This window comes from Bombina bombina, chromosome 11 (genome assembly GCF_027579735.1).
Source record: "Bombina bombina isolate aBomBom1 chromosome 11, aBomBom1.pri, whole genome shotgun sequence".
Classification (NCBI taxonomy): domain Eukaryota; kingdom Metazoa; phylum Chordata; class Amphibia; order Anura; family Bombinatoridae; genus Bombina; species Bombina bombina.
In genome coordinates this window covers 84,351,528-84,376,147 of record NC_069509.1, presented here as the reverse complement: position 1 = coordinate 84,376,147, position 24,620 = coordinate 84,351,528, and the positions used below count along the sequence as shown (strand labels likewise).

General features: G+C 40.6%; 1 protein-coding gene across 2 annotated transcripts in view; it reads left to right on the top strand.

Annotated features, from left to right (window-relative positions):
• LOC128642474 (rho GDP-dissociation inhibitor 2) overlaps positions 1–24,620 on the top strand; it is a 414,423-nt gene that overhangs the window by 190,559 nt on the left and 199,244 nt on the right. For both annotated transcript variants that reach the window (XM_053695250.1, XM_053695251.1), the window contains exon 2: positions 14,059–14,107. The gene's annotated coding sequence lies outside the window, so the exon portion shown is untranslated. The remainder of the gene's footprint in view (positions 1–14,058; positions 14,108–24,620) is intronic.

The window sequence follows — 24,620 nt, the reverse complement described above, 5'->3', positions numbered from 1 at the left end:
TTCTGCCTTGTCTGTGTTACTTCACACAAAAGCTGGCAGCTGTGCCAGATGTTCTAGCCTTTGTTCAGGCTCTGGTTAGAATTAAGCCTGTTTACAAACCTTTGACTCCTCCTTGGAGTCTCAACCTAGTTCTTTCAGTTCTTCAGGGGGTTCCGTTTGAACCCTTACATTCCGTTGATATTAAGTTATTATCTTGGAAAGTTTTGTTTTGGTTGCAATTTCTTCTGCTAGAAGAGTTTCAGAATTATCTGCTCTGCAGTGTTCTTCTCCTTATCTGGAGTTCCATGCAGATAAGGTGGTTTTGCGTACTAAACCTGGTTTTCTTCCAAAAGTTGTTTCTAACAAAAACATTAACCAGGAGATAGTTGTGCCTTCTTTGTGTCCTAATCCAGTTTCAAAGAAGGAACGTTTGTTGCACAACTTGGATGTAGTTCGTGCTCTCAAATTTTACTTAGCAGCTACTAAGGATTTCAGACAAACTTTGTCTCTGTTTGTTGTTTATTCTGGTAAAAGGAGAGGTCTAAAAGCAACTTCTACCTCTCTCTCCTTCTGGATTAAAAGCATTATCCGATTGGCTTATGAGACTGCCGGACGGCAGCCTCCTGAAAGAATCACAGCTCACTCCACTAGGGCTGTGGCTTCCACATGGGCCTTCAAGAACGAGGCTTCTGTTGATCAGATATGTAAGGCAGCGACTTGGTCTTCACTGCACACTTTTTCTAAATTTTACAAATTTGATACTTTTGCTTCTTCTGAGGCTATTTTTGGGAGAAAGGTTTTGCAAGCCGTGGTGCCTTCCATTTAGGTGACCTGATTTGCTCCCTCCCTTCATCCGTGTCCTAAAGCTTTGGTATTGGTTCCCACAAGTAAGGATGACGCCGTGGACCGGACACACCTATGTTGGAGAAAACAGAATTTATGTTTACCTGATAAATTACTTTCTCCAACGGTGTGTCCGGTCCACGGCCCGCCCTGGTTTTTTTAATCAGGTCTGATAATTTATTTTCTTTAACTACAGTCACCACGGTAACATATGGTTTCTCCTATGCAAATATTCCTCCTTAACGTCGGTCGAATGACTGGGGTAGGCGGAGCCTAGGAGGGATCATGTGACCAGCTTTGCTGGGCTCTTTGCCATTTCCTGTTGGGGAAGAGAATATCCCACAAGTAAGGATGACGCCGTGGACCGGACACACCGTTGGAGAAAGTAATTTATCAGGTAAACATAAATTCTGTTTTTAATATAGATCATACAACTATTTTTATACTTTTGAAGTATATTTATTAGCATATTCAATATTAACACTTTTTACCAAGCAAAACTGTAATTATTTATTATTTTTGTACCAGTCTAATTAACAAAATTATATCAGAACATTTTATAATCATATGTTAATAAAATCTATTTGTTATTGGTGTTGACAGAAGCTCATTTAGAAAGACAATCATGGTGTTTTGGCATTCTGTAAGTGTTATATCATAGATGATAGCACAATACATTTTTGTGATTTCAAGCAATATATCCTGTGATACTGGGCTGGCACTAATTATCTCAGACAATAAGCACTGTGATATTATTGTGACACTGGCACCAATTATCTCAGACAATAAGCACTGTGATATTACTGTGACACTGGCACCAAGCATCTCAGACAATAAGCACTGTGATATTACTGTGACACTGGCACCAAGTATCTCAGACAATAAGCACTGTGATATTATTGTGACACTGGCACCAATTATCTCAGACAATAAGCACTGTGATATTACTGTGACACTGGCACCAAGTATCTCAGACAATAAGCACTGTGATATTACTGTGACACTGGCACCAATTATCTCAGACAATAAGCACTGTGATATTACTGTGACACTGGCACCAATTATCTCAGACAATAAGCACTGTGATATTACTGTGACACTGGCACCAAGCATCTCAGACAATAAGCACTGTAATATTACTGTGACACTGGCACCAAGCATCTCAGACAATAAACACTGTGATATTACTGTGACACTGGCACCAAGCATCTCAGACAATACGCACTGTGATATTACTGTGACACTGGCACCAATTATCTCAGACAATAAACACTGTGATATTATTGTGACACTGGCACCAATTATCTCAGACAATAAGCACTGTGATATTATTGTGACACTGGCACCAATTATCTCAGACAATAAGCACTGTGATATTACTGTGACACTGGCACCAAGCATCTCAGACAATAAGCACTGTGATATTACTGTGACACTGGCACCAATTTTCTCAGACAATAAGCACTGTGATATTATTGTGACACTGGCACCAATTATCTCAGACAATAAGCACTGTGATATTATTGTGACACTGGCACCAATTATCTCAGACAATAAGCACTGTGATATTACTGTGACACTGGCACCAAGCATCTCAGACAATAAGCACTGTGATATTACTGTGACACTGGCACCAATTATCTGAGACAATAAGCACTGTGATATTACTGTCACAGTAATATCACAGTGCTTATTGTCTGAGCTAATTGGTGCCAGTGTCACATTAATATCACAGTGCTTATTATCTGTCTCAGATAATTTGTACCAGTGTCACAGTAATATCACAATGCTTATTGTCTGAGCTAATTGGTGCCAGTGTCACAGTAATATCACAGTGCTTATTGTCTGTCCAGGGGCAAAGCTACAGGGGGTGCTGAGGTCGCAATTGTGTTTGTTTGTGGAACCATCAAATTACAGACCTTGTTACTACAGCATGAGGGGAGGGGGTAAACAGTGTCACTATACAGTACCACTATATACAGTATGGGGGGGCAAGACTATAAAGTGACCACAGTAGTTTGTGACATAAAGTACTGGGGCTGGTAGGGTCAGGCCAGCCATCTCACCGGCAGATTACAGACTGTGTCACTGTCTCACTATATACAGTACTGGTGGGTTAAACAGTGTCACTATATACAGTAATAGGGGGGGTCAGACCATCTCACAGACAGTTCGCACAGGGTACCTCCTTTTGCAGACGTGATCTGATTCACATTTTTTTCTGTAATAAATGTTAAAAAAAAATAATAATATATGTTTAAAACTCACTTTTTTGGGTGGGGGGTGGGGGGGTGAGGGGCCCTTCTTAGATTCTTGCACCTGGGCCCTGTGGTTTCTAGTTACGCCTCTGCATGCAACCGGAGCGTAGAAGACTACTTCAACTTGTCTTGTTGTACTTGTTATCTATATTTGGCGGCGGCGCATCTTTTTAGGTAGGTCAGTGGTGGCGGGGTTGGGGTTCAGGTTGACTGACTCACTGTCTTCTTCTGTTGTTGTTGTGTGACAGTGACTGTGTTAACTTCGAAGTTCGAATCGACTATGTATTGTGATATAATAATTGTGATTACTATTAGATTGATTTAGATATGTGTCAGACTGTCAGTGGCGGTGGCGGGCCTCAGCCTTTTATAGTGACTCCTGTCCTCCTAAGCCTGCTGGGGCCCTGGGCCAATCTTTTATTTTAGGCGGCAGTGCGGCACTAAGTTGAAGTTAGATAACGTGAGTTGAAGTTGAACTTATACATTTATTACAACGAACTTGCAGCCTCGCTGCCAAAATAGTCAAGTGACTCAAGTCACTTCCCTTGACTATAGAGGCAGCGAGGCTGCAAGTTCGTTGTAATAAATGTATATCAAGTTGACAAGTTCAACTCAAGTTATCTAACTTCAACTTAGTGCCGCCTAAAAGAAAAGAAAAGATGGCCCAGGGCCCCAGCAGGCTCAGTCACACGACAAGGAAGTTGGTTTCTTATTCAAGCTGTTTCTTATTCGTGAAATTCTGTTTCTTATTCATGGAAGTTGGTTTCTTATTCAATTTTTTTTAAAATAAAAAAATAGGTTTTATTAAAATAATAATATGATTCATATAAATGTAGTTACACAGAGGTGGAATCTCTTTATATAACAGATATACAAACTTGAAAAAGGGCATACATTGGCACCACTACAAATATTACTATTTTGAATAAATAACATATATTTTCAAAGGGTTAATAACCATTGGGCCACTGATTTCACTATGAATATATACAGGGTAGATCCCCCTCCATGCCATGCAATTGTTTTTAGCCTGGCCCAATGGTGTTTTGGGCACAGAAATTGATGCCAATCCTGGCATAGGTGACATAATTCTCAATTTTGAATAAGTAACAGATATTTTCAAAGGGTTAATAACCATTGGGCCACTGATTTCACTATGAATATCTACAGGGTAGATCCCCCTCCATGCCATGCTATTGTTTTTAGCCTGGCCCAATGGTCATTAACCCTTTGAAAATATTGGTTACTTATTCAAAAATGAGAATTATGTCACCTATGCCAGGGTTGGCATCAATTTCTGTGCCCAAAACACCATTGGGCCAGGCTAAAAACAATTGCATGACATGGAAGAGGATCTGCCCTGTATATATTCAAAGTGAAATCAGTGGCCCAATGGTTATTAACCCTTTGAAAATATCTGTTACTTATTCAAAAATGAGAATTATGTCACCTATGCCAGTGTTGGCATCAATTTCTGTGCCCAAAACACCATTGGGCCAGGCTAAAAACAATTGCATGACATGGAGGGGGATCTACCCTGTATAAATTCATAGTGAAATCAGTGGCCCAATGGTTATTAACCCTTTGAAAATATCTGTTACTTATTCAAAAATGAGAATTATGTCACCTATGCCAGTGTTGGCATCAATTTCTGTGGCAAAAACACCATTGGGCCAGGCTAAAAACAATTGAATGACATGGAGGGGGAATGGGATCTACCCTGTGTAAAATCATAGTGAAATCAGTGGCCGAATGGTTATTAACCCTTTGAAAATATGTTATTTATTCAAAATAGTAATATTTGTAGTGGTGCCAACGTATGCCCTTTTTTCAAGTTTGTATATCTAATTGTTATATAAAGAGATTCCACCTCTGTGTAACTACATTATATGAATCATATTATTATTTTAATAAAACCTATTTTTTTATTTTAAAGTAAATTTAAAGCAGTCTGACAAAAAAATTGAATAAGAAACCAACTTCCATGAATAAGAAACAGAATTTCCCGAATAAGAAACAGCTTGAATAAGAAACCAACTTCCTTGTCGTCTCAGTCACTATAAAAGCTGTAGCCTGTTTTTGGTTATTTACTACTACTACTAGTAATAATTATTATTAAATCAAGTCACCTATTTTATGTAACCTCTCACCTATTGAGTCAGCTCAAGAGGGATCTTGGGGCTGCTAAGAACCCCAATAATTACTGAAATACCCCCAATTATCAATGGTGTCCAACTGTCCATATCCAAAAATTTGCAAGTCAATTTTTTGTTCTACCTAGGGAAGGCAAGATGTAAATGAGGAGAGGTGTATTTAAATAATAGGCAATATGTAGTGGAAATTATTGATACTAGTTATTTATTTGTCCAGTTTTTTAAAGTCCATAGGTTTAATTAATGTAAAATATCTCATATGCATCACTGCATTACAAATATGGAGCAGAAGTAAATAAGTGGCAGTCAAGGGGGTCAAACTGCTGTTCATTTGTGGTGCAGAGTTTAGACTGCAGAGAGACAAAATGTTGATTTTTATGTTACTAGCAGCCATGGGGTAAAATGGCTGTCACTGCTCAATTGTGAAAAATATACCTGGTTAAATGAAGAGTGGGGGCTATTGGGAGTGAGCTTTGTGTGACTCTGAGTCTGACTTATAGTGAGTGACTGAGGCTGCCAATCTATTGAATCACATTCTTTTTTTTAGGTAGGTGGCGGCTGGCGGCACTTGATGAAGTTAGTTGATATTATTTATAACACACACACTTGTGTTCTTGTAGATTGTGGGGTGTCCAAACTTCTGTCTCAAAGGACCACAAAGTTTTCTCTTTTTTCTTTTTCTTCTTTTTGCTAAGATGGAGGTGAGATTTATTTCTAGATAGAAATAATACAACGTACAATAGATAGACATGTTACATTATTTTGGTTTGTATGTGTTGAACTTGCAACTAGATATTATGATAACTAATGTACTTGTGTTGTTGTAAAGGCAAAAACACACACAAATGTATACACACATATACATACACATGCAGATATACACTACACACACACACACATATCCTTTGAAAAGCATATCTAAATATGCTCTGTAGCTACTGAGCATATTTAGATATGAATTTCAACAAAGGATATCTGATTTCCTTCATTCTTTTGATATCCTTTGTTGAAAAGCATATCTAAATATGCTCAGTAGCTATTGAGCATATTTAGATATGCTTGTTCACAAAGGATATCAAAAGAATGAAGGAAATCAGATATCCTTTGTTGAAATTCATATCTAAATATGCTCGATAGCTTATAAGCATATTTAGATATGCTTTTCAACAAAGGATATCAAAAGAATGAAGAAAATCAGATATCCTTTGTTGAAAATCATATCTAAATATGCTCAGTAGATACTGAATGGTGGCTGCATATAGATATTGGCTCGCCCATGTGCAATTGCTATTTCTTCAACAAAGGATATCTAAAGAATGAAGGCGTATCCGATTCCTAGACACTGCCTCACCAGCCTCTGAAGTCACCGCACATCACTGATTTACATAGCTCATCATGGGACCTTATATTTTATATAAAGCAGCATGTATATAAGCATATACTTGCAAAGTTTGTGGTTAAATGGATATTAAGTGGTTAATAAACGCTAGATATAATAGTGTGTTCAAAGCAAAGATTAGCCTGAGAATAGTATGAAGATATACAGTATATTGGTTCTTTAAATATTGACGTCATAAGTGTAAAGTTTTAGTCACTATGAAGTTATGAGGTCATCATATTGAAAGCTTTTTTGTTTTGTTATTTAATCTCTTCTGATGAGGATGATTCGGAATAGATGGTGTGCAAACAATGTCTGTGTGCGTAATATAGCAATGTTAAAGAGCCATGATACCCAAATGTTGAAACACTTGAAAGTGATGCAGCATAGCTGTAAAAAGCTGACTAGAAAATATCACCTGAACATCTCTATGTAAAAAAGAAAGATATTTTACCTCAAAAGTTCCTCAGTAACCACATCCCATTGTAAAGGACTTAAAAGCAGCAAATCAGTATGTCTGTCCCGGGACAGCTAAGGGATTGAGCCTCGTGCACACTCATGTTATTTCCCTATTCAGTTGAAGGAAGTTTACTATGAAATCTCATGAGATCACAGTAAAATAGTTCATGACCTCAGCACTGCTGATTGGCTGCTGTTCATTTCTTCATTTTTTCTTTTCTCTTGTTAAGTGTATCCAGTCCACGGATCATCCATTACTTGTGGGATATTCTCCTTCCCAACAGGAAGTTGCAAGAGGATCACCCACAGCAGAGCTGCTATATAGCTCCTCCCCTCACTGCCATATCCAGTCATTCTCTTGCAACTCTCAACTAAGATGGAGGTCGTAAGAGGACTGTGGTGTTTTATACTTAGTTTATTTCTTCAATCAAAAGTTTGTTATTTTTAAATGGTACCGGAGTGTACTGTTTATCTCAGGCAGTATTTAGAAGAAGAATCTGCCTGTGTTTTCTATGATCTTAGCAGAAGTAACTAAGATCCTTTGCTGTTCTCACATATTCTGAGGAGTGAGGTAACTTCAGAGGGGGAATAGCGTGCAGGTTTTCCTGTAATAAGGTATGTGCAGTTAAAATATTTTTCTAGGGATGGAATTTGCTAGAAAATGCTGCTGATACCGAAGTAATGTAAGTAAAGCCTTAAATGCAGTGATAGCGACTGGTATCAGGCTTATTAATAGAGATACATACTCTTATAAAAGTGTATTTTAAAACGTTTGCTGGCATGTTTAATCGTTTTTTGCATATGTTTGGTGATACAACTTATTGGGGCCTAGTTTTTTCCACATGGCTGGCTTGAATTTTGCCTAGAAACAGTAACCTGAGGCTTCCCACTGTTGTAATATGAGTGGGAGGGGCCTATTTTGGCGTTTTTTTTGCACAGCAAAAATTACAGACACAGACATCCAGCTTCTTCCTGCATGATCCAGGACTTCTCTGAAGGGCTCAAAAGGCTTCAAAAGTCGTATTGAGGGAGGTAAAAAGCCACAGTAGAGCTGTGGCAGTTGTTGTGACTGTTTAAAAAACGTTTTTGTCATTTGTTATTCCGTTTTTGGTATTAAGGGGTTAATCATCCATTTGCAAGTGGGTGCAATGCTCTGCTAACTTATTACATACACTGTAAAAATTTCGTTAGTGTAACTGCATTTTTTCACTGTTATTTCAAAATTTGGGAAAATTTGTGTTTCTTAAAGGCGCAGTAACGTTTTTTTATATTGCTTGTAAACTTGTTTTAAAGTGTTTTCCAAGCTTGCTAGTCTCATTGCTAATCTGTTTAAACATGTCTGACACAGAGGAACCTACTTGTTCAATATGTTTGAAAGCCATGGTGGAGCCCCATAGGAGAATGTGTACTAAATGTATTGATTTCACCTTAAACAGTAAAGATCAGTCTTTATCTATAAAAGAATTATCACCAGAGGGTTCTGTCGAGGGGGAAGTTATGCCGACTAACTCTCCCCACGTGTCAGACCCTTCGCCTCCCGCTCAGGGGACGCACGCTAATATGGCGCCAATTACATCAGGGACGCCCATAGCGATTACCTTGCAGGACATGGCTGCAATCATGAATAATACCCTGTCAGAGGTATTATCTAGATTGCCTGAATTAAGAGGCAAGCGCGATAGCTCTGGGGTTAGGAGAGATACAGAGCGCGCAAATGCTGTTAGAGCCATGTCTGATACTGCGTCACAGTATGCAGAACATGAGGACGGAGAGCTTCAGTCTGTGGGTGACATCTCTGACTCGGGGAAACCTGATTTAGAGATTTCTAATTTTAAATTTAACCTTGAGAACCTCCGTGTATTGCTTGGGGAGGTATTAGCTGCTCTGAATGACTGTAACACAGTTGCAATTCCAGAGAAATTGTGTAGGCTGGATAGATACTATGCTGTGCCGGTGTGTATTGACGTTTTTCCTATACCTAAAAGGCTTACAGAAATTATTAGCAAGGAGTGGGATAGACCCGGTGTGCCCTTTTCCCCACCTCCTATATTTAGAAAAATGTTTCCAATAGACGCCACTACATGGGACTTATGGCAGACGGTCCCTAAGGTGGAGGGAGCAGTTTCTACTTTAGCAAAGCGTACCACTATCCCGGTTGAGGACAGTTGTGCTTTTTCAGATCCAATGGATAAAAAATTAGGTTACCTTAACAAAATATTTATTCAACAAGGTTTTATTTTACAGCCCCTTGCATGCATTGCGCCTGTCACTGCTGCGGCGGCATTCTGGTTTGAGGCCCTGGAAGAGGCCATCCATACAGCTCCATTGACTGAAATTGTTGACAAGCTTAGAACTCTTAAGCTAGCTAACTCATTTGTTTCTGATGCCATTGTTCATTTGACTAAACTAACGGCTAAGAATTCCGGATTCGCCATCCAGGCGCGTAGGGCGCTATGGCTTAAATCCTGGTCAGCTGACGTGACTTCAAAGTCTAAATTACTCAACATTCCTTTCAAGGGGCAGACCTTATTGGGGCCTGGCTTGAAGGAAATTATTGCTGACATTACTGGAGGCAAGGGTCATACCCTTCCTCAGGACAGGGCCAAATCAAAGGCAAAACAGTCTAATTTTCGTGCCTTTCGAAATTTCAAGGCAGGAGCAGCATCAACTTCCTCCGCTTCAAAACAAGAGGGAACTGTTGCTCATTCCAGACAGGCCTGGAAACCTAACCAGTCCTGGAACAAGGGCAAGCAGGCCAGAAAGCCTGCTGCTGCCCCCAAGACAGCATGAAGGAACGGCCCCCTATCCGGAAACGGATCTAGTGGGGGGCAGACTTTCTCTCTTCGCCCAGGCGTGGGCAAGAGATGTTCAGGATCCCTGGGCGTTGGAGATCATATCTCAGGGATATCTTCTGGACTTCAAAGCTTCTCCTCCACAAGGGAGATTTCATCTTTCAAGGTTATCAGCAAACCAGATAAAGAAAGAGGCATTCCTAAGCTGTGTGCAAGACCTCCTAGTAATGGGAGTGATCCATCCAGTTCCGCGGACGGAACAAGGACAGGGATTTTATTCAAATCTGTTTGTGGTTCCCAAGAAAGAGGGAACCTTCAGACCAATCTTGGATCTAAAGATCTTAAACAAATTCCTCAGAGTTCCATCATTCAAAATGGAAACTATTCGGACCATCCTACCCATGATCCAAGAGGGTCAGTACATGACCACAGTGGACTTAAAGGATGCCTACCTTCACATACCGATTCACAAAGATCATCATCGGTTCCTAAGGTTTGCCTTTCTAGACAGGCATTACCAATTTGTAGCTCTTCCCTTTGGGTTGGCCACTGCCCCGAGAATTTTTACAAAGGTTCTGGGCTCACTTCTGGCGGTTCTAAGACCGCGAGGCATAGCGGTGGCTCCGTATCTAGACGACATCCTGATACAGGCGTCAAGCTTTCAAATTGCCAAGTCTCATACAGAGATAGTTCTGGCATTTCTGAGGTCGCATGGGTGGAAAGTGAATGTGGAAAAGAGTTCTCTATCACCACTCACAAGAGTCTCCTTCCTAGGGACTCTTATAGATTCTGTAGTGATGAAAATTTACCTGACGGAGTCCAGGTTATCAAAACTTATAAATGCTTGCCGTGTCCTTCATTCCATTCCACGCCCGTCAGTGGCTCAGTGCATGGAAGTAATCGGCTTAATGGTAGCGGCAATGGATATAGTGCCATTTGCGCGCCTGCATCTCAGACCGCTGCAATTATGCATACTAAGTCAGTGGAATGGGGATTACTCAGATTTGTCCCCTCTACTAAATCTGGATCAAGAGACCAGAGATTCTCTTCTCTGGTGGCTTTCTCGGGTCCATCTGTCCAAGGGTATGACCTTTCGCAGGCCAGATTGGACGATTGTAACAACAGATGCCAGCCTTCTAGGTTGGGGCGCAGTCTGGAACTCCCTGAAGGCTCAGGGATCGTGGACTCAGGAGGAGAAACTCCTCCCAATAAATATTCTGGAGTTAAGAGCAATATTCAATGCTCTTCTAGCTTGGCCTCAGTTAGCAACACTGAGGTTCATCAGATTTCAGTCGGACAACATCACAACTGTGGCTTACATCAACCATCAAGGGGGAACCAGGAGTTCCCTAGCGATGTTAGAAGTCTCAAAGATAATTCGCTGGACAGAGTCTCACTCTTGCCACCTGTCAGCGATCCACATCCCAGGCGTAGAGAACTGGGAGGTGGATTTTCTAAGCCGTCAGACTTTTCATCCGGGGGAGTGGGAACTCCATCCGGAGGTGTTTGCTCAACTGGTCCATCGTTGGGGCAAACCAGAGTTGGATCTCATGACGTCTCGCCAGAACGCCAAGCTTCCTTGTTACGTATCCAGGTCCAGGGACCCGGGAGCAACGCTGATAGATGCTCTAGCAGCTCCTTGGTTCTTCAACCTGGCCTATGTGCTTCCACCGTTTCCTCTGCTCCCTCGACTGATTGCCAAAATCAAACAGGAGAAAGCATCAGTGATTCTGATAGCGCCTGCGTGGCCACGCAGGACCTGGTATGCAGACCTAGTGGACATGTTATCTCTTCCGCCATGGACTCTGCCTCTGAGGCAGGACCTTCTAATACAAGGTCCTTTCAATCATCCAAATCTAATTTCTCTGAGACTGACTGCATGGAGATTGAACGCTTGATCCTATCAAGGCGTGGCTTCTCCGAGACAGTCATTGATACCTTAATACAGGCTCGGAAGCCTGTCACCAGGAAAATCTACCATAAGATATGGCGTAAATATCTTTATTGGTGTGAATCCAAGAGTTACTCTTGGAGTAAGGTTAGGATTCCTAGGATATTGTCCTTTCTCCAAGAGGGTTTGGACAAAGGCTTATTAGCTAGTTCTTTAAAAGGACAGATCTCTGCTCTGTCTATTCTTTTGCACAAGCGTCTGGCAGAAGTTCCAGACGTCCAGGCATTTTGTCAGGCTTTGGTTAGGATTAAGCCTGTGTTTAAAACTGTTGCTCCCCCGTGGAGCTTAAACTTGGTTCTTAAAGTTCTTCAGGGAGTTCCGTTTGAACCCCTTCATTCCATTGATATTAAACTTTTATCTTGGAAAGTTCTGTTTTTGATGGCTATTTCCTCGGCTCGAAGAGTCTCTGAGTTATCTGCCTTACATTGTGATTCTCCTTATCTGATTTTTCATTCAGACAAGGTAGTTCTGCGTACCAAACCTGGGTTTTTACCTAAGGTGGTTTCTAACAGGAATATCAATCAAGAGATTGTTGTTCCATCATTGTGTCTTAATCCTTCTTCAAAGAAGGAACGTCTTTTGCATAATCTGGACGTAGTCCGTGCCTTGAAGTTTTACTTACAGGCTACTAAAGTTTTTCGTCAAACATCTGCCCTGTTTGTCGTTTACTCTGGACAGAGGAAAGGTCAAAAAGCTTCGACAACCTCTCTCTCCTTTTGTCTTCGGAGCATAATACGCTTAGCCTATGAGACTGCTGGACAGCAGCCCCCTGAAAGGATTACAGCTCATTCTACTAGAGCTGTGGCTTCCACCTGGGCCTTTAAAAATGAGGCCTCTGTTGAACAGATTTGCAAGGCTGTGACTTGGTCTTCGCTTCATACTTTTTCCAAATTTTCCAAATTTGATACTTTTGCTTCTTCGGAGGCTGTTTTTGGGAGAAAGGTTCTACAGGCAGTGGTTCCTTCCGTTTAAGTTCCTGCCTTGTCCCTCCCATCATCCGTGTACTTTAGCTTTGGTATTGGTATCCCACAAGTAATGGATGATCCGTGGACTGGATACACTTAACAAGAGAAAACATAATTTATGCTTACCTGATAAATGTATTTCTCTTGTAGTGTATCCAGTCCACGGCCCGCCCTGTCCTTTTCAGGCAGGTCTAAATTTTAATTAAACTACAGTCACCACTGCACCCTATGGTTTCTCCTTTCTCGGTTTGTTTCGGTCGAATGACTGGCTATGGCAGTGAGGGGAGGAGCTATATAGCAGCTCTGCTGTGGGTGATCCTCTTGCAACTTCCTGTTGGGAAGGAGAATATCCCACAAGTAATGGATGATCCGTGGACTGGATACACTACAAGAGAAATACATTTATCAGGTAAGCATAAATTATGTTTTCATGATTCAGATAGAGCATGCTATTTCAAAAAACTTTCCAATTTACTTCTATTATTACATTTGCAGTGTTATATATAGTTACAAACACTGCTGGCAAAGATAGCTATAGACACATGCACAATCCTGAGCTCACCTAGGATTACTCTTTAAAGGGATCGTCAACACCAGAATTTTTGTTGTTTCCAAAGATAGATAATCCCTTTATTACCAATTCCCCAGTTTTGCATAACCAGCAGAGTTATAATAATACACATTTTACCTCTGTGATTACCTTGTATCTAAGCCTCTGCAGACTGCCCCCTTGTTTCAGTTATTTTGATAGACTTTCATTTTAGCCAATCAGTGCTGTCTCCTAGGTAACTCCACGTGCATGAGCACAATGTTATCTATATGACACACAAGAACTAACACCCTCTAGTGGTGAAAAACTTTCAAAATGCATTCAGATAAGAGGCGGGCTTCAAGGTCTAAGAAATTAGCATATGAGCCTACCTAGGTTTAGCTTTCAACTAAGAATACCAAGAAAACAAAGTAAAATTGGTGGTAAAAGTAAATTGGAAAGTTGTTTGAAATTACCCTATCTGAATCACAAAAGTTTATTTTGGACTTGACTGTCCCTTTAACAAAGGCTATCAAGAGAACTAAGCAAACTTGATAATAGACACAAATTAGGGAGTTGTTTAACATTTCATACTCTGAAATCCATCTACCACTGCTATATACCACACATTCATTGTTCAGACACCGTATCTGTCCCTAATCCTTGATCACTGGAGTAACCAAAGCTATTATTGTGGAACTAGAATGTTATGTAAGTACAGGCTTCTTACTACTTATTTTGTACTTTGCAGGTCTCCTGTCGCTGTTTATTAACTTGGTAGTCTTCGCAATACTTGCACAGTAAGTGACTTTTATTTGATATTATTTGTAGCATTTTCTTTGCATGTTGATCCGTTTCTTTTAATACCGATTAAAGTGACATACAATTTAAAATTTAAATGCACATGAATACATTTCTATTTTGAATAAAAGCATTTTGCAATACACATGTATGACTGAAACTGCTTCACTTATGGAAAGAAAAGATGCCAAAACCAGGTTGGTCTCGCGCACACGTCTTTGGAATAACTTGCAACTGATCATCAGATCTGCACAAGAAAAAACTCAAAATGTGTCTTTTTCAGTCAACAAAGTATGCGGCGGTGGTGCTATTCACAACCTCCCCAAAGGGCAGGCCTATGGCACAAGTGCCCCTGTTGGCTCTTTGCTTCTAGGCTACCACTGTACTACTTGGCTTTGTTGGCAATTATAGTACTATGAATCCATGATAAATATAATGAATTCTGCTTACATTTTTGATTTATATCAGACATTCAAACTTGCCCCTCCAGAGATTTTGGAACTACATTTCCCATGATGCTCAATCAGCTGATATGCTGGCTGAACATCATGGGAACTGTAGTTCCAAAACCTCTGGAGTGCCATGTTTGAGGATGTCTGATTTATATAATGGATTTAAAAGAATACTAACTTTTTTAATATTTATTTTAATTTCCCTTGTGTTTTTTTTATATGTAGGCACTGGGGAGAATGAGGGCATAAACTGGCTTCTGTAGAGAGAGCAAGGGTCACGCCGGAGCAAAGTGCTTTCGTTTAAATAAATAGAAACAAATATGGTGGTGGCGGGGTATAATATGAATGTCAGCTCAGTTGTACATGGTTTGGAAGATTTCATATTGAACAGTTTTATCATCTATTCAATTAAGATGACAGAGGACTGATTAATGTTTAGAGAACTATTACACTTTATTTTTTTTTCTACGCAATAGTTGTTTTGCTGTTTGAAACACTGAACACTCATCACAGGGAAACTAGGATATAATATTTGATCCCCTCTATGGGGTCGATTTATTAAAGGCTTTGCCTGCTTACGACTGCAGGTTCTCACAAAAGAACCTACAGTCAGTATTTATCAAGCAGCAGTCATCAGACTGCTGCTTTCCTAACTCTTCTCCACCTCTTAAGTGGAAAATTTCAATCTCCCCGGTCTCGTCCGACCGGGGAGATAGACACCTCCTGCCCGCGCGTGATTGGCTGTGCGCGGACACGTTGCGTTGCACAAGAGCGCAAAATGGCGTTCTCGTGTAATGTTGAATCTTGCAAGCGGAATTCAGTCCTCCAGAAGTGAACTGCAGTGGACAAGGGGCATATGTAAGCCCCTGTCTGCCTTACCTTGATAAATCAAACCCTTTTTGTTACATATCACTTCTTCTACCGATATACCTACTATTAAATGTATGGGAAAATCGTCTTTTGTGTTTATCTTTTTAGTAGTTGTTTTTGCTCAATAAAACCATAATTTATTGTTCTCAAGGACAAGGGGGTCAATGAGCACAACCAGCTATACAGATTAAAAAAAATATCTCTCTCCTACATACCTATGTTTACATAGATTTCGTACAGAGAATATATCTGTATTCATGTTTTCAGTATAGGTTGTAGTTTCAACAAGCAAAAGCAGCTATTTTCTAAAAGCAAAATAAAGGAGAAGGAGCCATTTGCAAACAATTAAATAAACTGCTGTTGGTAAAATGGATCCTTGGGAGCACATTATAGGGAAGAAAATGTTAGAATACAATGCACCTTTAACTGCAAAATACAAATCAAGTTATAAAACTTGGGAAAATAATTCTTATATTTGGTTCACCATTGTTCTATACTAACTATTCCCTTTTCACTTCTGAATAGCAGATTGGGATCTTAATATACTTCCAAAACTGTCCATTTTGCTTTAATATTCTAACCTAGTTGTGGAAACCCTTAATGTCATTGGCTTACCAAATGTGCTCAACTAGCTCCCAGTAGCTGCTCTGGATCTGACTTTAACTATATGTTAAACACATAGTTATATGCAAGTAATAGCGTAATAATAAAATGCTCAAACATTACACAGAATTTTTATTTGGCTATTTTAGGTACCTTTAAATCGACATGTTTTCTTTCCATAAGGCAGGGAGAGTCCACGACTTCATTCCTTACTGTTGGGAAATACAACACCTGGCCACCAGGAGGAGGCAGACACCCCAGCCAAAGACTTACATATCACTCCCACTTCCCTTATCCCCCCCAGTCATTCTTTGCCTTTTGTCACTATAGGAGGATGGCAGAGAAGTGTTAGAAGATTCGGATAGTCCCTAAACGGGTATGTTCCCTTCAAGAGAGGACTGGAGTTTTAAGTAATCATATAAACCTCTTAGTGAGAGTATTGATAAAAGTTAGAGTCTGGAGTTGCAGGGAAAGTTTTTCTGCGAAGCCATCCAGACTGTTGGCTAACAACTCCTGAGCAATCAGTGTTAATGAGTTACACACTCAGGTCCCTGTCAGAGCATCTCTACAAGGCTGTCACACTTGAGAGGCTGTATCTGTTCCACAGCACGGATTCTGGCGGGTAAGTTATTATTAAGGGGTGCCTTATTTAGGGTCACAGTGTTAATCCTCTATACTCCAGTAGGATCGGGGGTTAATATCTTCTCAGTGGGAGTTTATTGGGAACAGTTTGGGGAATTTATATACTGTTTTAACATTTGTGAATGTTAAGACTGTGTGTGCTTTTGACTGGAAAAGGCAAGTTTCACTTTCACTTTTGTGAGTTGCGCATCTCCTAATAGCTTTGCACACTTTTTCATAGCAGGGGAGGTCCTGCCTTGTGCACCATGTGACCAGGTGTGGCTTCATTCACTCACTGCTGCAGACTGCACTCCCGAAGAGCGTTTCTTGACAAATTGTCTAGATCTAGGAGGTGGTGAGTGCCCCAGCCATTGGTTTTGTAAAGGTGCCTCAGTGGCGTCACTAGGCTTGGTGTCACCCTGTGCGGTAACTCATGGTGTCACCCCTTTTCGTCTAGTAAGGGATACCTCAGACTTTTTTCTAAGTCTTCTTCGGGCACATGGATGGAAGATAATATTGGAAAAGAGTTTGCTTACTCTGAATACCAGAGTGGATTTCCTGGGCACAGTTATAGACTCGATGACCATCAAGATCTTTCTAATAGATCAGAGAAGTTGCAAGCTAGCATGTCTTGTCCTCCAGGCTTCCTTGAGACCTTCAGTGGCCCAGTGTATGGAGGTAATTGGACTTATGGTATCTTGTATGGACTTCATTCCCTTTGCCAAATTCCATCTCAGACCTTAACAGCTATGCATGTTGAGACAATGGAACGGCGACCATTCCGATCTGCCACAACAGATAGTTCTGGACAGCCTGTTGAGAGACTTGCTCTCTTCGTGGCTTTTTCAAGATCACCTGTCCCAAGGCACATGCTTCTTGAGACCGTCCTGGGAGATTGTGACTACGGACGCCAGTCCATCCAGCTGGGGAGCTGTTTGGGGTACCAGAAAGCCACAGGGGCCTACATCAACAATCAGGAAGGAACGAGAAGTTCCTTAGCGATGAGAGAAGTATCTCAAATCCTAGAATGGGCGGAGGCCCACAACTGTACGCTGTCAGCGATCCACATTCAGGGTGTGGACAACTGGGACGCGGACTTCCTCAGCAGGTAATCCTTTCACTCAGGGAAATGGTCTCTCCACCACGAGGTCTTTGCAGAGATATGCAGCAGATGGGGCATGCCGGAGATAGACCTCATGGTCTCCCGTCTCAATGCCAAACTACCCAAGTACGGGTGGAAATCGAGGGATCCTCAAGATGTCCTTATAGATGCCCTAGCGGTTCCATGGAGGTTCAGACTCTTATATCTTTTCTTCTATAAGATACGACGAGTCCACGGATTCATCCTTTACTTGTGGGATATTATCCTCCTGCTAACAGGAAGTGGCAAAGAGCACCACAGCAGAGCTGTCTATATAGCTCCTCCCTCTGAAAGTATGTCTCAGGATGATTCTCAGTCAGAAGAGAATCAGGTTATGCCATCTACTTCTCCCCAAGTGTCACAACCTTTAACGCCCGCCCAAGCGACCCCAAGTACTTCTAGTGCGTCTAATTCTTTCACCCTGCAAGATATGGCTGCAGTTATGTCTACTACCCTTACAGAGGTAATATCTAAACTGCCTGGTTTACATGGTAAGCGCAGTAGGTCAGGTATTAGAGTAAATGCTGAGCCCTCTATTGCTTTATTGGCTCCGATGTACCCTCACAGTGTTCTGATTTGGGGGTGGGGGAATTGCTGTCTGATGGAGAGCTTTCTGATTCAGGAAAGATGTTCCGTCAAACAGACTCAGATATGACGGCCTTTAAGTTTAAGCTTGAACACCTCCGCTTGTTACTCAGGGAGGTTTTAGCGACTCTGGATGATTGTGACCCTATTGTCATCCCACCAGAGAAATTGTGTAAAATGGATAAATATCTAGAGGTCCCTACTTACACTAATGTTTTTCCAGTCCCTAGAAGAATTTCGGGACATTGTTACTAAGGAATGGGATAGACCAGGCATTCCGTTCTCTCCCCCTCCTACTTTTAAGAAAAATGTTTCCCATATCTGACACCTTTCGGGATTCTTGGCAGACGGTCCCTAAGGTGGAGGGAGCTATTTCTACCATGGCTAAGCGTACAACTATACCTATTGAGGACAGTTGTGCTTTTTTTGGTTTTGCGTACTAAACCTGGATTCCTTCCTAAGGTTGTTTCAAATAAGAATATTAATCAGGAATTTGTGTCCTAACCCTTCTTCTAAGAAGGAGCGTCTGTTACATAACTTGGACGTGGTTCATGCTTTGAAGTTTTACTTGCAAGCGACCAAGGATTTCCGTCAAACATCTTCTCTGTTTGTTGTCTATTCTGGAAAGCTTAGAGGTCAAAAAGCTACGGCTACCTCTTTCTTTTTGGCTGAAAAGCATCATCCGTTTGGCATACGTGATTGCTAGACAGCAGCCTCCTGAAAAAATTACAGCTCATTCTACTAGAGCGGTGGCCTCCACATGGGCTTTTAAAAACTATGCTTCTGTTGAACAGATTTGTAATGTTGCGATTTGGTCTTCCCTTCATACCTTTTCCAAATTTTACAAATTTGATACTTTTGCTTCTTCTGAGGCTATTTTTGGGAGAAAAGTTCTTCAAGCAGTGGTGCCTTCTGTTTAGGTATCTATCTTGTCCCTCTCGTTCATCCGTGTCCTGTAGCTTTGGTATTTTATCCCACAAGTAAAGGATGCATCCATGGACTCGTCGTATCTTATAGAAGAAAAGGAAATTTATGCTTACCTGATAAATTGATTTCTTCTATGATACGACGAGTCCACGGCCCGCCCTGTCAATTTAAGACAGATTATATTTTTTGGTTTAAAACTTCAGTCACCTCTGCACCTTTTTAGTTTCTCCTTTTTCTTCCTATACCTTCGGTCGAATGACTGGGGGGTGGAGTCAAGGGAGGAGCTATATAGACAGCTCTGCTGTGGTGCTCTTTGCCACTTCCTGTTAGCAGGAGGATAATATCCCACAAGTAAAGGATGAATCCGTGGACTCGTCGTATCATAGAAGAAACCAATTTATCAGGTAAGCATAAATTTCCTTTTCTTTCATGTAATTAGCAAGAGTCCATGAGCTAGTGACGTATGGGATATACATTCCTACCAGGAGGGGCAAAGTTTCCCAAACCTTAAAATGCCTATAAATACACCCCTCACCACACCCACAAATCAGTTTTTACAAACTTTGCCTCCTATGGAGGTGGTGAAGTAAGTTTGTGCTAGATTCTACGTTGATATGCGCTCCGCAGCAGGTTGGAGCCCGGTTTTCCTCTCAGCGTGCAGTGAATGTCAGAGGGATGTGAGGAGAGTATTGCCTATTTGAATGCAATGATCTCCTTCTACGGGGTCTATTTCATAGGTTCTCTGTTATCGGTCGTGGAGATTCATCTCTTACCTCCCTTTTCAGATTGACGATATACTCTTATATATATATACCATTACCTCTGCTGATTTTCGTTTCAGTACTGGTTTGGCTTTCTACAATATGTAGATGAGTGTCCTGGGGTAAGTAAGTAAGCTTATTTTCTGTGACACTCTAAGCTATGGTTAGGCACTTTTTTATAAAGTTCTAAATATATGTATTCAAACATTTATTTGCCTTGACTCAGGATGTTCAACATTCCTTATTTTCAGACAGTCAGTTTCATATTTGGGATAATGCATTTGAATCAATCATTTTTTCTTACCTTAAAAAATGTGACTTTTTCCCTGTGGGCTGTTAGGCTCGCCGGGGCTGAAAATGCTTCATTTTATTGCGTCATTCTTGGCGCAGACTTTTTTGGCGCAATTTTTTTTTTCTGTTTCCGGCGTCATACGTGTCGCCGGAAGTTGCGTCATTTTTTGACGTTTTTTTGCGTCAAAAGTGTCGGCGTTCCGGATGTGGCGTCATTTTTGGCGCCAAAAGCATTTAGGCGCCAAATAATGTGGGCGTCTTATTTGGCGCTAAAAAATATGGGCGTCATTTTTTGTCTCCACATTATTTAAGTCTCATTATTTATTGCTTCTGGTTGCTAGAAGCTTGTTCACTGGCATTTTTTTCCCATTCCTGAAACTGTCATTTAAGGAATTTGATCAATTTTACTTTATATGTTGTTTTTTTCTATTACATATTGCAAGATGTTCCACGTTGTAACTGAGTCAGAAGATACTTCAGGAAAATCGCTGCCCGGTGCTGGAGCTACCAAGCTAAGTGTATCTGCTATAAACTTTTGGTATCTGTTTCTCCAGCTGTTGTTTGTATTGCATGTCATGACAAGCTTATTAATGCAGATAAAATTTCCTTTAGTACTGTTACATTACCTGTTGCTGTTCCGTCAACATCTAATTTTCAGAGTGTTCCTGATAACATAAGAGATTTTATTTTTAAATCCATTAAGAAGGCTATGTCTGTTATTTCTCCTTCTAGTATACATAAAAGTCTTTTAAAACTTCTCTTTTTTTCAGATGAATTTTTAAATGAACATCATCATTCTGATACTGATAATGGTTCTTCTGGTTCAGAGGTTTCTGTCTCAGAGGTTGATGCTGATAAATCTTTGTATTTGTTCAAGATGGAATTTATTCGTTCTTTACTTAAAGAAGTATTAATTGCATTAGAAATAGGGGATTCTGGTCCTCTTGATACTAAATCTAAACGTTTAAATAAGGTTTTTTAAATCTCCTGTAGTTATTCCAGAAGTGTTTTCTCTCCCTGATGCTATTTCTGAAGTAATTTCCAGGGAATGGAATAATTTGGGTAATTCATTTACTCCTTCTAAAACGTTTTAAGCAATTATATCTTGTGCCATCTGACAGATTAGAGTTTTTTTGGGACAAAATCCCTAAGGTTAATGGGGCTGTCTCCACTCCTGCTATATTTTTAGCGGATGTTGCTGCAGCTTCAACTTTTTGGTTAGAAGCTTTAGCGCAACAAGTAACAGATCATAATTTTATAGCATTATTATTATTCTATAACATGCTAATAATTTTATTTGTGATACCATCTTTTGATATCATTAGAGTTGATGTCAGGTATATGTCTCTAGCTATTTTAGCTAGAAGAGCTTTATGGCTTAAAACTTGGAATGCTGATATGTCTTCTAAGTCATCTTTGCTTTCCCTTTCTTTCCAGGGTAATCAATTATTCGGTTTTCAGTTGGATTCTATTATCTCAACTGTTACTGGAGGGAAGGGAACTTTTTTACCAAAGGATAAAAAATCTAAGGTAAATTTAGGTCTAATAATCGTTTTCGTTCCTTTCCTCACAACAAGGAACAAAAGCCTGATCCTTCATCCTCAGGAGCGGTATCAGTTTGGAAACCATTTCCAGTTTGGAATATATCCAAGCCTTTTAGAAACCTAAAGCCAGCTCCTAAGTACCCATGAAGGTGCGGCCCTCATTCCAGCTCAGCTGGTATGAGGCAGATTATGTTTTCTTCAAAGAAATTTGGATCAATTCCGTTCACAATCTCTGGTTTCAGAACATTGTTTCAGAAAGGTACAGAATTGGCTTCAAGTTAAAGCCTCCTGCAAAGAGATTTTTTTCTTTCCTGTGTCCCGGTAAACCCAGCAAAGGCTCAGCATTTCTGAAATGTGTTTCAGATCTAGAGTTGGCTGGAGTAATTATGCCAGTTCCAGTTCTGGAACAGGGGCTGGGGTTTTATTCTATCTCTTCATTGTACCAAAGAAGGTCAATTCCTTCAGACCAGTTCCGGATCTATCAATATTGAATCGTTATGTAAGGATACCAACATTCAAGATGGTAACTGTAGGACTATCCTGCCTTTTGTTTAGCAAGGGCATTATATGTCTACAATAGATTTACAGGATGCATATCTGCATATTCCGATTCATCCAGATCACTTTTAGTTTCTGAGATTCTCTTTTTAGACAAGCATTACCAGTTTTGTGGCTCTACCGTTTGGCCTAGCATCAGCTCCAAGAATTTTTTCAAAGGTTCTCGGTGCCCTTCTGTCTGTAATCAGAGAACAGGGTTTTGGTATTTCCTTATTTGGACGATATCTTGGTACTTGCTCAGTCTTCACATTTTCGCAGAATCTCATACGAATCGACTTGTGTTGTTTCTTCAAGATCATGGTTGGAGGATCAATTTACCAAAAAGTTCATTGATTCCTCAGACAAGGGTAACCTTTTTAGGTTTCCAGATAGATTCAGTGTCTATGACTCTGTCCTTGTCAGACAAGAGAAGTTTAACATTGATATCAGCTTGTCAAAACCTTCAGTCACAATCATTCCCTTTGGTAGCCTTATGCATGGAAATTTTAGGTCTTAGGACTGCCGCATCGGATGCGATCTCCTTTGCTAGTTTTCACATGCGACCTCTTAAGCTCTGTATGCTGAACCAATGGTGCAGGGATTACACAAAGATATCTCAATTAATATCTTTAAACCGATTATACGACACTCTCTGACGTGGTGGACAGATCACCATCGTTTAGTTCAGGGGGCTTCTTTGTTCTTCCGACCTGGACTATAATCTCAACAGATGCAAGTCTTACAGGTTGGGGAGCTGTGTGGGGGTCTCTGACGGCACAAGGGGTTTGGGAATCTCAGGAGGTGAGATTACCGATCAATATTTTGGAACTCCGTGCAATTTTCAGAGCTCTTCAGTCTTGGCCTCTTCTGAAGAGAGAGTTGTTCATTTGTTTTCAGATAGACAATGTCACAACTGTGGCATACATAAATCATCAAGGAGGGACTCACAGTCCTCTGGCTATGAAAGAAGTATCTCGAATTTTGGTTTGGCCAGAATCCAGCTCCTGTCTAATCTCTGCGCTTCATATCCCAGGTATAGACATTTGGGAAGCGGATTATCTCAGTCGCCAAACGTTGCATCCGGGCGAATGGTCTCTTCACCCAGAGGTATTTCTTCAGATTGTTCAAATGTGGGAACTCCCAGAAATAGATCTGATGGCTTCTCATCTAAACAAGAAACTTCCCTGGTATCTGTCCAGATCCCGGGATCCCCGGGCGGAGGCAGTGGATGCATTATCACTTCCTTGGAAGTATTATCCTGCCTATATCTTTCCGCCTCTAGTTCTTCTTCCAAGAGTATTCTCCAAGATTCTAAAGGAATGCTCGTTTGTCCTGCTGGTAGCTCCAGCATGGCCTCACAGGTTTTGGTATGCGGATCTTGTCCGGATGGCCTCTTGCCAGCTGTGGACTCTTCCGTTAAGACCAGACTTTCTGTCGCAAGGTCCTTTTTTCCATCAGGATCTCAAATCCTTAAATTTTAAGGTATGGAGTTTGAACGCTTGATTCTTGGTCAAAGAGGTTTCTCTGACTCTGTGATTGATACTATGTGACAGGCTCGTAAATCTGTATCTAGAGAGATATATTATAGAGTCTGGAAGACTTATATTTCTTAGTGTCTTTCTCATCATTTTTCTTGGCATTCTTTTTGAATACCGAGAATTTTACAGTTTCTTCAGGATGGTTTAGATAAAGGTTTGTCCGCAAGTTCCTTGTATGGACACATCTCTGCTCTTTCTGTTCTTTTTCACAGAAAGATTGCTAATCTTCCTGATATTCATTGTTTTGTACAAGCTTTGGTTCGTATAAAACCTGTCATTAAGTCAATTACTCCTCCTTGGAGTTTGAATTTGGTTCTGGGGGCTCTTCAAGCTCCTCCTTTTGAACCCATGTATTCTTTGGTCATTAAATTACTTTCTTGGAAAGTTTTGTTTCTTTTGGCCATCTCTTCTGCCAGAAGAGTCTCTAAATTATCTGCTCTTTCTTGTGAGTCTCCTTTTCTGATTTTTCATCAGGATAAGGCGGTGCTGCAAACTTCTTTTGAATTTTTTACCTAAGGTTGTGAATTCTAACAACATTAGTAGAGAAATTGTGGTTCCTTCATTATGTCCTAATCCTATGAATTCTAAGGAGAAATCATTGCATTCTTTGGATGCTGTTAGAGCTTTGTATTATTATGTTGA